Genomic DNA, 15,975 nt, shown 5'->3' with positions numbered 1-15,975 from the left:
CTCAACTCCACATGGAAATCAATTTCTATTCTAAGTGTAGATTTGCATACAGTGGGACGGCCTGATAGAACGATGGATTTTACTATTCTTTTCCCACATTCTAAGAATTCCATCGCTGATCTGTATGCATGAGCGTGACATGATAATCCTTCCTTAAATTGTGGACATTTGTTATATTTGTGTGGACGACAGATTCTCTTTAAATCCAAATGCATCAACTTCGGTAACAATGTGTGAGAAATATTAACAGATTGGTCACAAAGCGGAGAAAATTGGTGGTTTTAGCTCTTTTTCTTTTACCATGCAAGTCTTTCTACTTTTATTGTTACCAACGTCCTTTCATAGTACAGTAGAAAATGTAAACTACATCGCAAAGAAAGTCAATCCTGCGTTTTTTAGCGAAACCTTTGCCATGCATCAGCATCCGTAATACGTATCCACGTATATAGGAACAAATGCAACATTTCCAGTCTCCATGGGCGTATGCCAAACATACAGTGAAGTGCAATAAAGTGATCATATATACAATAGGTGTATTAATTCTATCTAATGTGAAGTGAGGGGTGAGTATAGGGGGAAGGGCGTTCTGGCATATACTGGTATGAGCAAGAGCATGGATAACTGAATCCAGGAGGGGGAGATGAATTCCACAAGGTGAATGTCATAATCCTAACAGATACATATGTCTGTAATCGGCGTCAATGGTAATCAGACTGAATATGATAGGTGTTCTCAATGGCATGGAAAAAATGGAAACTGAAAATTGTAGGGAGCACAAATACAGACATTAGGGGAAATTTATCAAACATGGTGTAAAGGGAAACTGGCTCAGTTGCCCCTAGCAACCAATCAGATTCCACCTTTCATTCTCCAAAGAATCTGTAAGGAATGAAAGCTGGAATCTGATTGGTTGCTAGAGGCAACTGAGCCAGTTTCACTTTACACTATGTTTGATAAATCTCCCCCAATATCCATTAAGTATAATTGACTATGTGGGCATAGAGTAGGACCAAAATATGGGGGGAGGGAGAATGACCGGCTATCCCAGATTGGGGTAGCCGGGTCAAAGTACACACATCGCCAGAAGCCATGACCGTTGGATGTGTCCTGAAACCCACGGGAAGAAGCTATTACATAAGAGAAGACTGCCAAAGGTTCTGCTAAGAAGTGTTTATTGAATAATCAGTGGGTGTACCATGCACAAAGTAAGGTAAGAACCTTAGAGAGACACATAAACAAAGTTATATCAGACTAAAACACACATTTTGAAAGTTATTTGACAAGGAGTGCACGGTGTTCACAAGATCCATACTCAGGCTGGCTTGCAAAATCCGGTTGGTGAAACATATCAGACCCATGCTGTTATCACCTATAAGAGAATAAAATCATTAGCTATATACTTGGTTAACGGAGGGGATTGGGAATACAAGGCAATGGGTAGCAGGCGAGGACAAGGGGATATAACCCAAAATGTGGAAGTGAGAGCATATATGATTTAAAAAATCAAACTACATTGATAAGATGTAAAAATAAAAGCACAAAGAGTCACTAAACTCAGTTCCAGGGTCTTGTGTTCAGAGATCAAAAGTTCGACTTAAAGTGGTACTCTGGGAAGGAGCCTTTTAAATATATGCCAGGGGATAGGTCATTTGAAAATAATAAAGTACTGTAACGCCTGGAGTAGTGGATCCACTGGACCGTCACCAGCGACAGCACTGACCTCACCAGGGAGCGGAGTCTAAGGGGCCGCTGGTTTTCACCAGAGCCCGCCGCAAGGCGGGATGGACTTGCTGCGGCAGGCGACCCCCAGGTCGCTACCCCTGGCTTGGTTGCTAGTGACGGCAGGCGAGGCGTGACAGGAGCAGTAGGCAGGAGATAGTGCAGGCGGAGGATAGTATAGGTGCTTGCAGGTGGCGGACAGGACTCAGGAACAATGGGAAGGCAGCGGGCAAGGACTAGGGACTAGGACTGAGGACAGGAACAAGGACTAAGGTCAGGAACAACAGGGAGCTGGGCCAAACGCTATGGGAAGCATATAGAGGCTCCAACACGAGGGACAGGGCATGCTGGGATTTATAGGGAGTGATTGGGAGCAACTACCAATTAGGGACGGACTGGCCCTTTAAATCTGAGACAGCCGGCGCGCGCGCGCCCTAGGAGGCGGGGAAGCGCGCGCCGGCCGGCACAGACGGAGACCGGAGCGGGACGAGGTGAGGCGCCCCCCGGGGCCGAACAGACCGCAGCGCCGGGTCCCTGCACAGGGACCCCGGCAGCTGCGTGGGATAGAGGGCGGTCGCGGCGGCGGCCCGGAGCACGGGACGCCACCGCGGCCATGACAAGTACACTTACCTCCCTGGCTCCCGCTGCACTTTATTATTTTCAAACAACCTTCTCCAAGGCATATCTTAAAAAAGCCTCCCGTCCAGAGTACTCCTTTAATTTCTATGGTCAGGCCTTTTAGGAAAATAGCATCCAAAGTAATGATCTTTGTAGCTAAAGTTTGATTGACTTTATTCAGGTCTTTGTTTACTCATACTTACCTATCCTGTTCCTTTTCCTCCCACTATACTCCACTCTTACTCTAGCTGCATCCCTGCATGTGCAGAACTTTGAAGAGCAAATATGTTCACTCTTTATCTCGCTCTCTATGGTGGATGGTCCATGCAGCGCCTAGCTTACTGGATCAAGTCCAAAGTTTGACTAGCGTATAATAATGGTAAAATAATTTGCTTCTTTATTGAAAATCCATTAAAAGCACAATTCATTCAGAAGGCTCATAATGGTTTGATATATGGCTCACAACTAACTCATTTTTGACAGTTATGGTTGTTCATCATGGTCAGATCAGCCATATTGGCTCAGCAATTAAATGGCACCTGGAAAGAGGAGAGAAATTATCTTCTCTACCCATAATGCTCTTGTATAAACCTTCTATAAATCAGTCATTACATTAAAAATCCATTCTATGATTTACGCTATATGGATAAAATGAGTATCCCACTCTGATCTCCGACCTCCACCTTAAACAGGTCTGACAATTTTCTTGGCTCCACATAGATGAAAAAATCACATCCATGAATATTCGTGAAAGGCAGTGACACATTAGAGAGAGGCTGCAACCCAGAAGGAGAGCAGCAGAGGACAGAATCTGTGGGAAGACTGGGTGCAGTAGTTTAAAGGGGTATTCTGGGAAACATTAATTGTTCCCTATACAAAGGATAGGGGAAAAGTAGGAGATTGCGGGGGTCTGACCCCTGACTCCGCCGGCTCTGTTATGCAGTGTCGGACTGGGGTATCTGGGGCCCACCAGAGGTAATGATCCTGGGGGCCCACCAATAAGGAACCAGTGAGAAACAACATGTCAGTCAGTGTTAGTGCAGGTTCTAAAGCTGGGGGCCCACCGGATGATTCTCTGGTACACTGGTGGGCCAGTCCGACACTGCTGTTATGAATAGAGCCCCGGGTCGGCATGTGCCCCGTGGCTCTATTCATTCCTATGGAGTGATGGAAAGAACCCAGTACATCGCTCTTCGGGCATACTCGGCTCTTTTCGATGCTCCATAGGAATGAATAGAGCCACGAGTCATGTGCCGACCCGGGGCTTTATTCATAAGAGAGCTGCCGGGGTCTGATACAGAGATCGCCAGGGGGTTCAGGGGCTGGACCCCCTGTGATCTCCTACTTTTCCCCTGTACACAGGGGAAAAGTACATTTTTCCTGGGATACCCCTTTAAGAGCTGCTCACAGTTGCTGGCATGAGTGCATCAGTCCTCCTCTATCCTTAGGGGACTCATAAACTGTCAGCTGGGCTGAATGTTTGTGTATGGGGAGGCAGGGAGAGAGAACTGTTGGCTGACTGATTGTTTGGCTAACAGTTATGAAAGGTGTGTGAGCGCCTTAAAAGACACTAGTACTTTATAGCAAGTTGTGCAAAAAGTAAGGTCATACACATTATGGCTAAAGGTGGCCATACACATTTAATAAAAGTAAGCTGGACATCAAATAAATGATCAATTCACAGATGCATCCATACACATTTTAGTCAATAATGGATATTAAAGGGGTACTCCATTGAAATTTTTTTTTTAGGAATCAACGTGTCAGAAAATGCCAGATATTTTTAATTTACTTCTATTAAAAAAACTTCAGTCTTCCAGTACTTATCAGCTGCTGCATGTCCTGCAGGAAGTGGTGTATTCTTTCCCGTCTGGAGAGCAGGAAAGGTTTTCTATAAGGATTTGCTGCTGCTTTGGACAGTTCCTGTCAGAGACAGATGTGGCAGCACAGAGCACTGTGTCAGACTGGATAGAATACACCACTTCCTGCAGGACATACAGCAGCTAAGTACTGGAAGATTGGAGATACAAAATACAATTCTTTGGCACTTTCTGACACCAGTTGATTCCTAAGAAAAAATGTCATTGGAACATCCATTTACAGATTTTCAAAATGCCTATACATGACCAAAGGCATCAGGCGAAGGATTAACAATCTTAATGGAAATATTCTGGTAATGTTACCAGAATACTTGGAGGATTCTCCTTAAAGGTACATTCACACGTACCAGATCCGCAGCGGATTTCTCGATACGAATTCACAGCGAGACCCGCTGCGGATCCCTGCCCAGTTAACTCTATGGGCAGACAAACTCGTAGCCGGATGCACATCGTGCTGCGAGTATGTCAGCAGCCTGCCCCATTAACCTTCTGGCCGCTGGAGCCTATACTTCACCTGGTCCCGGCTCCAGCTTGCATCGGGGGTTCTCGGCACGTCCAACTCGGCCAATCAGTGGGCTGGCCCGCCACAGCGCTATGATTGGCTGAGCGGGACGTGAAGACACCGGGAGCCCCGAAGCAAGATGGAGCTGGGACCCGGTGATGTATATGCTCCGGAGGCCGGGGGTTAACGGGGCGGGCTGCGGACAAACTCGCAGCGGGATGTGCATCCTGCTGCAAGTTTGACTGCCCATAGAGTTTACTGGGCAGGGATCCGCAGCAGATCTCGCTGTGAATATGCAGCCACAAATCCGCTGCGGATCCGGTACGTGTGAACTTACACTAAAGCAAATATACCATTAGGTACATAGCTTTGGGTATTATACCTTAATAGACCAGTGCTGGTGAGGGGATGCTGTTGGCAGGGTCCGTTTATAGAACCACCGTCCGCTTCCCATGAACATCGCTGGTCTTTTCGGGAGCATCAGTGATGTTCCCGACAATCTCTTCTCTGTGACAATTTCAGCTTTCCCCTCAGACAGCAGAAAACCTAGAATTGGCCCTGATCAGATGTATGGTATGGCGTGGATGACAGGACTTGGCATTCAATATACACAATATAGTATTTGCAGACATCAGTTAATGACATATACAGGGTTCAGTGAAACTTTTATTCAGATCAAGTTGTGTAAGCCCACCACATGTGACACAGACAGAGGTGGCAGCAGTGAGCACTGTGTTGGGTTAGAAAGAACTACATGACTTCTTCTAATGTAAAGCATACAGCAGCTGATAAGTACTAGAAGGCTGGAAATCTGTATAACTTTTTGCCAGTAGTTGATATGAAAACAATATTTTTTCTCCGGAATACTCATTTAGTTTTATATAACGTTATGGATTTTGTGTTATAAAACAATGATTCGATGTATGAGTCAGAAATTGAAGAATTATGGGTAGAAGGAATTATTCCTCTCTTCCTTTCATGTGCTATCTAATTGCTGAATCACTATGGTTTATCTGACTATGATTAAAGTCAAAAACGCGTTGGCTGTGACCTGTACCTCGAACTTTTATGTGTTTGTAAGTATATTGTGCTTTTCATAGGTTTTCGGGCATGTACAATTTAAAGAGAACTCTCACAATTTTTTTTTGTTTAAAGAAATCAACAGGGGTTGTGATCAGCAAGCAGTTTTGCAATACACTATCTTTTTTTTTTTTTTTTACTTTTAAATCAATGTTATACATAGGACCAATAAGTGTCTTTTTTCACTGCAAATGTGTACAGCTGCTGTGTGTCCACATTCAGTAGCAGAGAAACCTGGGAGTCAGGGCCGGACTGGGACTTAAAATCAGCCCTGGCAATCAAACCCCAGCAGCCCACATACCATATCCTTCCGTATATATCATGGATAGCGGTGTAAAATACGAGCTGTAGTAAATTCTGCTTTATTTAGCCATGTCCCCCACTACTCCCCTAAACATGTGAACCCCACCATCAGCACCTAAAAATAATGCTATAACATGATCTGCTGTGGATTTGATGTGGCATATATATGCACTCATTCAACTGATTAAATCAGAAGCATCAAATCCAAATTAGGTATGAACGTGCCCTTAAATGGAACCTGTGGGGTCTATACCAGGTACAGAGCTGTAGATCCCAGCGTACAGGTCAGGGACCGGACCTTTAGTCCATTGTAAACCTCTATAAATCATTCTTTTCATTACCAGCTGAAGTGTCACAGAGGTGGAGCCACAGCAGCACCTTCTGCCCCGCCCCTGCCTGCTCTGACTGATGCACATATAGGGTGCTGCTGCTGCGGCTGCTGTTGTGAAGCTTTAGTTGGAAATGAAAAGGACAATTATATTATAAGTTTACACTGGACTAAAGGTCCTGTCAGTGATATCTCCCTCACACCTGTCTGCTAAGATCTACAGCCCTAGACCTGGTACGGACCTCGCAGATTCCCTTTATAGGAGAAAAACATGGCCACCTTCTTCCAGAAACAGCGCCACACTCTTCTTCAGTTTGTGTGAGGTATTGCAGCTCAGTTCCATTGAAGTGAATGGAGCCAAGCTGTAATACCATACACAGTCTGAGGACAGGGTGGTGCTGATTTTGGACAAAAGTTACTATATTTTTTAAATCCCTTTATCCTGACTATGTCTGCACTCCATATAATGGCGGTCAAAGCTACATAATAAGCTGCTAGATAGCCATTTCCTACTGGATATCTATCTATCCATCTATCTATCTATCTATCTATCTATCTATCTATCTATCTATCTATCTATCTATCTAATCTATCTATATCTATTATGTAGGGCCCCAGGAGAAATTGAAGGATATATAATGGTAACAAAGTTAAGAATTTTCTGTGCATGATAATACTGTCATAGTTAATAACACCAGTAAGCAAATATTATCACCATACTGTACACGTTACTGCCATACTGTCACTAAGCAAACCCACCAATATTGCCAATACTACCAGTATATAAGTAACAAATAATATCACCACACCATGAGCACGGCCATTACCACCACATAATGACTAATACAGCTACACTGTGACTGAATACAATCCACTATATAAAACACTAATATTACCAATAATACGAGTAATACCATCACACCATGCCCACTACTGTCACCATACAGTGACTGGATAATACCACTATACCATCACACCATGCCCACTACCCTCAGCATACGGTGACTGGATAATACCACTATACTGTCACCAAATAACAGCCACTATATAAAGACCAATATTCTCCCCTAAGCAGTGACAATCAGGGGCGGATTAACTTTACCATACGCCCCGGGCTGTTCACCAAGCCTGGGCCCCCCCACCCCACTGTAGCTATGGAAACACTAGCCTGGCGTTCATAGTACAGGACAGATAATGTCATGATGACCTGATTTGTGCAAAATTGCCATAAAAAACTGTGATTTTTTTCATGGCAGAAGTGTAGCCAGGAGACAGTACACCATTGAAAGTATAAGTCTTTTTGGGTGGTCATGGGCCCCCCTAGGAGCTCAGGGCCCCGGGCTGCCGCCCAAAACGCACCTATTATAATCCACTACTGCTGACAATAGAACACAGGTGTCACACTCCGGCCCTCCAGCTGTTACAGAACTACAAATCCCATCATGACTGGACAGCTAAAGCATGACGGGAATTGTAGTTTTGCAACACCTGGAGGGCCGGAGTGTGACACCCCTGATACTGAGGTAGATCCCAGCTGTATAAAGGTTCTGCAGACCTTATAGGTGATTATAGTGCAGTTACATCCTGTCACTCACAGTAGGCGTCTTCTCTGCATGACGAGACGTCCACTTTTCCTTTTCTTCTCCATCTGGCTCCGGCTATCATGAAGGCTTCTCTGGCCATGACTCCTCTCCACGGGATCTGTCAGACAGACATTTTAGGCTTCATGCTCCAGCAACATCCTCATCTATACATCCCCCCATATAGAATAGCCCCCCTGCTGTACATCCCCCTATATAGAATAGCCCCCCCTGCATCCCCCCATATAGAATAGTCCCCCTGCATCCCCCTCCCATATAGAATAGCCCCCTGCATCCCCCTCCCATATAGAATAACCCCTCCCTGCATCTCCCTCCCACATAGAATAGCCCCCCTGCATCCCCTCCATATAGAATAGCCCCCCTGCATCCCCCTCCCATAGAGAATAGCCCCGTGCATCCCCCCATATAGAATAGCCCCCCTGCATCCCTCCTATATAGAATAGCCCCCTGCATGCCCCCCATATAGAATAGCCCCCTGCATCCCCCTCCCATATAGAATAGCCCCCTGCATCCCCCTCCCATATAGAATAGCCCCCCTGCATCCCCCTCCCATATAAAATAGCCCCCCTGCATCCCCCTCCCATATAGAATAGCCCCCTGCATCCCCCTCCATATAGAATAGCCCCCTGCATCCCCCTCCCATATAGAATAGCCCTGTGCATCCCCCCATATAGAATAGCCCCCCTGCATCCCTCCTATATAGAATAGCCTCCTGCATGCCCCCCCCATATAGAATAGCCCCCTGCATCCCCCCCATATAGAATAGCCCCCTGCATCCCCCTCCCATATAGAATAGCCCCCCTGCATCCCCCTCCTATATAGAATAGCCCCCCCTGCATCTCCCTCCCATATAGAATAGCCCCCTGCATCCCCCTTCCATATAGAATAGCCCCCTGCATCCCTCCTATATAGAATAGCCCCCTGCATCCCCCCCATATAGAATAGCCCCCCTGCATCCCCCTTCCATATAGAATAGCCTCCCTGCATCCCTCCTATATAGAATAGCCCCCCTGCATCCCCTCCCATATAGAATAGCCCCCTGCATCCCACTTCCATATAGAATAGCCCCCCTGCATCCCTCCTATATAGAATAGCCCCCTGCATCCCTCCTATATAGAATAGCCCCCTGCATCCCCTCCCATATAGAATAGCCCCCCTGCATCCCTCCTATATAGAATAGCCCCCTGCATCCCACTCCTATATAGAATAGCCCCCCTGCATCCCCCTTCGATATAGACTAGCCCCCCTGCATCCCTCCTATATAGAATAGCCCCCTGCATCCCCCTCCTATATAGAATAGCCCCCCTGCATCCCCCTTCCATATAGAATAGCCTCCCTGCATCCCTCCTATATAAAATAGCCCCCCTGCATTCCCCTCCCATATAGAATAGCCCCCTGCATCCTCTTCCAATATAGAATAGCCCCCCCCCCCCCCATATAGAATAGCCCCCCTGCATGCCCTCCCTGTGTGGCCACATGTGAAGGGGTTGAAAAAAAAACATTCTCACCTCACCTCGTTCCCAGCAGTTTCTTCCTCGGCTGGATCTTTGGTCCACGGCGGCGGCGGCTCCTCTCCTCCAGGTCCTCAGCGGCGCGTCAGGGAAGTGACGTCACCGCTGGGGGCCTGGTGGAGGTGGCTGCAGACGTGCCTGCGCGTGGTACGTCTGCGGCCCTCGGCACTTGGGGGAAGAACAACGGGGCGGAGACACGCCACCGCAGCCCCCTCCCGCCACCACAGCCCGCTCACCTCGGCCCGGCTGGCCCGCTCCTGACGTGCTCCGCCAATCAATGAGGGGCCGCTGCGGCCCCACGTTGATTGGATTGGAGGAGCATGTCAGGAGCGGGCCGCAGCCGTGATTTTTTTTTTTCCATTAGACAGCCCGGGCGGCCCACGGACTGGTAATCTGGCCAGCCCAGCGGGCATTTGCCCGCCTTGCCAGATTACCAGTCCGGGCTTGCTGGGGGTGCTTGCATTGTGTGGTCGGCTCTCCTGTCAAACAACACCAAAACCTCTGTAACCACACAGCGACATCATACTGACTGAATTGTTGCATAACAAAGAGCATTGTCTGCATAACAAAGAGCATACTTGCTCAGGCACACTTCTGTAGGATTCGGCAAGGATACAGAGCTGTGAATCACACACAGAGAGGCGTCATTACAAGCCCCAGGACCATGACTAGTTAGGGCTCACATCAAATCCGGATTTTTTTTTTTAATAAAAAGTGATCAAAAAGTCACATTTACTCAAGCAAGATACCAATAAAAAGCAGAGGTCATGGCACAAAAAGGAAAATGACGCCTCAAATAGCCCCATAGACCAAAAAATAAAAGCATTATAAGGATGGGAATAGAGCAATGTGAAACTTTTTTTTTTTTTTAAGGTTTTAATTTTTTAAAAGCAGTGAAATAAAATAAAAGTGGACTATCGTTGTAATTGTACAGACTTGAGGAACATAGGTAACATGTCAGTTTCACCATAGAGTGAAACACGAAACCCCCAAAATGGAAAGATTCGGGTTTAGCAGCATATTTTATTAAAAAATGATGTCTGTCATTTTGCAAATTACAATTAGTGTCACAAAAAATCAAAGCTAATGTGGGTATGTAGGTGAAAAAATTCAAGCACTATGGGCTTTTAAACATCAATAGGAAAAAAACGAGAGTGCAAAAACAAAAATTGGCCTGGTCCTTAATCCCATCATAGGTAATAAATCTGATACTTTAATAGTTGTTTTTTTTTTGTTTTTTTTTAATCTTTTTTTTACCCTATTTGTAGTTCCTATAGGGAACTTCTATGAGCAATGCACTGATTGCTCATAGAGATCAATGCAGTACATATATATGAAATTGGCACTTGATTACTAAGGGCAACTGGAGCCCATAGTAAACAATTGTGGAGCCGGGATCAGCATTATTACATCGTTTTGGCCCAGCCCGGCAAGTTTGACATATCGCCCCAACCCTACCTCACCTCTCCCCGTGATCACATCCCAGGGGGGTGACAATGCTGTTGCTCTCAGAGAAATCAGAGAATTATAAAGAGTTTTTGGAGCAAAATGCCCTGCCCAGTGTAAGCAAATTTGGTTTTAGTCGAAGATCATGGGTCCCCCAGCAATTTCTTCTTTGAAATTACAACATGTAAATTAAAAAACAATATTGTATTGTTTTATTGTATTACTTCAGATCACTAACTAAAAACTCCTGAGGATATTAGACTGGCCCATTTCCATGCATTTGTGAAGATATTGTACAATCTATGAAAAAATAAAGGGGTGCCAATAATGTTAAGCATCAATGTAACGAAATGCGATCACAACCCCTGTTGTTTTCTTAAAAAAAAAAAAAAAAAAAAAAACTGTGACAGGTACACTTCAACTTTGAACTTGTACATGCAGTACCTTGGAGACCTGGGGGATTCAAACCTCCTAGTAGGTACTTCCTACCAAGCTTAATCAGTTGCAGTTATGTATGCACACGTGGAAACATTAATGAATTTGAATGTTTATAAATCCACACAAGGTCTCTATGACAACTCCGCACATGAGCATCTCAGTAGTGCAGCCTCAGTCTTTCGACCTCCAAATTCAAGCCATCATATCTCAGTAAGGAGGTAAGTGTTTGAAAAATGATTCTCACATTTTTAATTTAGTCCAAATGACCTTTGAAAATGTCTTCATAATGTTTCCATGGTTGAGCCACTATTGTTAATAATGTAAAGACTGGGCTTTATTCACATGATCTGATGCACATCATGATTTACATTCTGAACATACAATATAATATATATGCCCAGCGCACTGTGTTAGACATAGATTACATAGGAAAACAAAAATATAGCGTTCTTATCCTTATAGATGATGCACTGAGCTGTGAGCTGAGATTCTGTCTATATAGTAGTAAGAAATGCAGGCAAAGGTTAAAACAGTTGGTAACAGTTTGTAATAATGTGTCCTATTGTAGCAATATGTAGCAGTGTTGAACACATGCAGGCTGCATCTACTTGTCCTTACTTGTGATATTCACCATTTGCCTTGATGGCCGTACATGGTACCCAATGTGCCGTTTATCTCTCCTCTGCTTGTACACGTATAGCAATTGATTCTCTTTTAATACACTTCAGTGTTAGGATCACGGGGCAAGATATTACACTGCTACCACAGTGCAGTTGCCATATTGCATTTAACTTGCTGTATATTGCACTAGTGACAAGCTTTGGCTATAATCACACTATGTATAAAACCATCTGTTCCAAAGCATTGACGGGCGGTGTACAGCACGTTCCTGCAGCCGATACCGCTGTATCAGCTGCAGGAACATTATCTTTTCACAATTGAATTACGGGCACCAGCTGTACTTTACAGTTTGTGAACACTTATCATTTCCCAATGCTGTTCGGCAAACGGGAAATATTAGACATGTTCATTATTTTAACGTCCATTTTAAAGATTGGACGTTAAAATAATGATGTCAGAACACAGCGGGCAGCATTGGATTGAATTCAATGCCATGCCCCCGCTGCAGAAATGAACGGACGCTGATTTCATTGCAATCAGTGTCCGTTCTTTTCTATAAAACAACAAAGTGTGAACTTAGCCTTTAAGACTAGTAGATGCCAACTCTGTTACCAACTCTTTTAAACTTTGCCTGCAATTCTTACAACTGTATAGATAGGGAAGAAAGGGCATGCAAAATAGCTCTCACACCTCACAGGATTTATTCACGTCTGCAATTCTGTCTGCAATTATGGATCCGCAATTACAGACAGAAAATAGGGTCAATGTATGTCATTGGCCCAATTTACACACCCTTACAGAGCCGTGATCCATGGCGCAAAAAAAAAAAGAACAGGCCCTAGTGCGGAATGAAATTCCTCCACGGAAACACTGATAGAACTCTATGGCATCCGTATTTTTGTGGAAAAAAAGCGGATCCGCAATCCACAAATAGAAACTAGTTTATTATTAATTACATTTTTGCAGATCAGCAAAAATTATGGATGCAATGCGGATTGGGGATGAAAAATTGCAGACTCAAATTCGCAAAAATATACTGACATGTGAATAGACCCTTAGGCGAAGAGATGTCCCTTCAAGTCAAGTCCCACTCTATCTAGGAATCTTAGATCATTGGCTGGGGATATTATGCCAAGCAAAACAATCTCTCCAAAAGGAGAAACTTAGCTCACTAGGCTCAATGTGTGATATACAAGTATAATGTTCTGTTTTTGCTTTACTACCTAATCTAGCTTTAACATAGTGTGCTGAGTATATATATTTTTATATTAAAAGTTCAGTATTTTTTGGGAGAAACCTGCAGGGAGTATTTCTATAAAACCTAGCTGCAGGCACTTATGTAGTCGCACAACTGAGTAGTAGTAGTTGCACTACTGAGTTGGATGACTATTATATACCTTAAGGATTTACATTTTACAGTGTTAGTTTGGGTTCACACTTAGTATAACAGCGGCCATTCTGTGATACAACCGGGTCACTGAATGGCCGCTGTCTGTGAAGTTCACGGCGGCTGGTATGGCAGTACCAGTCACATGAACTTTACTTCTTTTGATTTGAAATGTGAGCGCATATGGGTGTGCCTGCATTCCAAATCACCATAGCAGACAATGTAAAGTGCAGCCAAAGCCGCAATTTACATTGTCTGCTCTGTCAGTCTTATGCGGCCACTTTTCAGTGAATGAGGCCATATAGAAACCCAGCCGGAGTGTAAACAGAGTGTATACATTCAGGCTGGGATTCCATAGGACACAATGTTATTTTAATTTTCAATAAATAATGGCCAGTGTGGAAACGGCCATTATTTATTGAAAATTTACATTGTGTAAACGTAGCCTTAATCTGAATTTCACAGAATCATATAAAAATTACAGATGTATAATAATCAAAAGTTGGCATGCCAGTAATATTTTAAATAAAAATTAGTAATGCAAAAACATTAAAAAAAATCATATTAACCTGAACCATGTTGTAACATTTGGGAAGGTAATAAGAAATTAAAGTAGTAAAGACTTAAAATGAATATTGATGGCGAGATACTAATGGGTATGATACGACCCTTGATGCGGAGGGCAGCTTTATGGGCTTCTGTGTAAGATTTCCAATTACTGTTCTGTATATGGGAATTGTATAATGGTGGTAATTCCAAAGTGGACGGACATGTAATTACCTATTCTGCTGTCCAGTGATCAATACACTCCATCCACTTCTCTAATTTTAGAATGGTTAGAAAACTCATTAACAACAGATTGAAACAATGTTAAAGATGGACATACAGCTTACTAAGGCCCATGTTATAGATGGATCTGTTCAAGTGCCAAAATAGCCAATAATCCACAAGATTTTCAGGTTCTCATACTTTAAATGGAATGATTGAATCTTGTAGAAGGAACAACCACGGCTGCTGAGATAACATAAGCTGCTTTACCCAATCTCATTCCGTATTTTTCATTCAGCTGTATTGTATATAATCAGGATGTAAGACCCGGACTCCCCCCATAGTTATACTTTAAGCGTATCTATTATTTTGCTGGCAGGATACATTGAAAACTCCTACAGGTATGCTGTCTTCTTCTTACACAGTCTGTCGATGACACTTCTGAACGTGCCATAGACTGCATTGTAAGTGTATATGAGTCCATAGTAGAAGAACATGGCACAGTGTGAAGATTAAAGCGAATGGACCATCAGGTACATTCGCTTTGAGTATTGTATATGAATATAAGAGCGCCGCCACGGGGAAGCCAGTGCCACAGTCCCTTTTTCTGAACCACAGCCAGATTCCCGGGCACAGTGCCAGTCTATTACCGAACACCGGCCCAGGCTGAAGCACTGGAGATGGGCCGCCCTGCCCCCAGTGGGGTGAAACTCCTATCCCTCTATGATGTGGCTCCATTGAATCTAATGGAGCCACATCACAGAGGGGAGGAGATTTCCTCCCACTGGAGCTGGCCGGCCCACCTCCAGTGCTTCAGCCTGGGCCGGTGCTCGGTAATAGACTATATTATATTCATATGCAACACTTAAAGCGAATGTACCTGATGGTAAATGTGCATTAAAGCTTCAGCAGTGGCTGCGGAGAGCTGGGAGAAGCTGGAAGGACACTGGGGAACACTGAGAGGTAAAGTATAGTTTGATTACTTTCTCTACAATTTCATTGGCCGACAACCATGGACCTCCTATTCCATTGAGCAACGTGCGGTTGGCGGATGATGATTTTTAGGCAGGACCAAAAGAAACGATCAGTTTTCATCTGCTGATCACTGTCTTTATTACACAAAGCAATAATCTGCAGAGTCAGCCTGATTCAGCAGATTATCACTCTATGTAAAAGGGCCCTAACACTTAGGAATAGGAGTGACACCAGCAAAAATGGTGCTTTTGCCCAAAAATTTTTATTACTTGGTTAAAGGGGGTTAAAGGAAAAACTGATTGAAAAAATCTCCGATTTGTGGGATGCTGACACCCAGCAACCTCATCGATTGGCTGTTAGGCAGGCACACCACTACACTTAGGCTATGTTTACACTCTGTACAAAGAACGGCCATTCCGCTGTGAACAGACGTTTATCGCTACCTACAGCCAGAATGAATGATCATGATCATTAATTCCAGTCGTAGGTAGCCTTAAACAATGTCCGTTCTTGTCATGGAGGTCATTGTTTTTACAGCATGTAAACATAGCCTAAAGATTAGCAAGTCTTCAGCACACTTTGGTTCATCCAAACCGGAGTCTGCAGCATTTGGTTACCGGTGACTGCATGAGTTGGATGCAGCCATAGGCTTTATGCATTTTTTCAGGACTCCCTAGGGTTACATCCAATTTCTTCACATGGTAATTAAATGCTGCATGCTCAGGTTCGATGCTTGAGATTCGCTCATCTGTACACTACACAGTGAATGGGGCTGGATGTAGAACTGTGTAGTGGTGT

The sequence above is a fragment of the Dendropsophus ebraccatus genome, chromosome 10, assembly GCF_027789765.1.
Source record: "Dendropsophus ebraccatus isolate aDenEbr1 chromosome 10, aDenEbr1.pat, whole genome shotgun sequence".
Classification (NCBI taxonomy): Eukaryota; Metazoa; Chordata; class Amphibia; order Anura; family Hylidae; genus Dendropsophus; species Dendropsophus ebraccatus.
Note: the sequence above shows the minus strand (reverse complement) of the source record.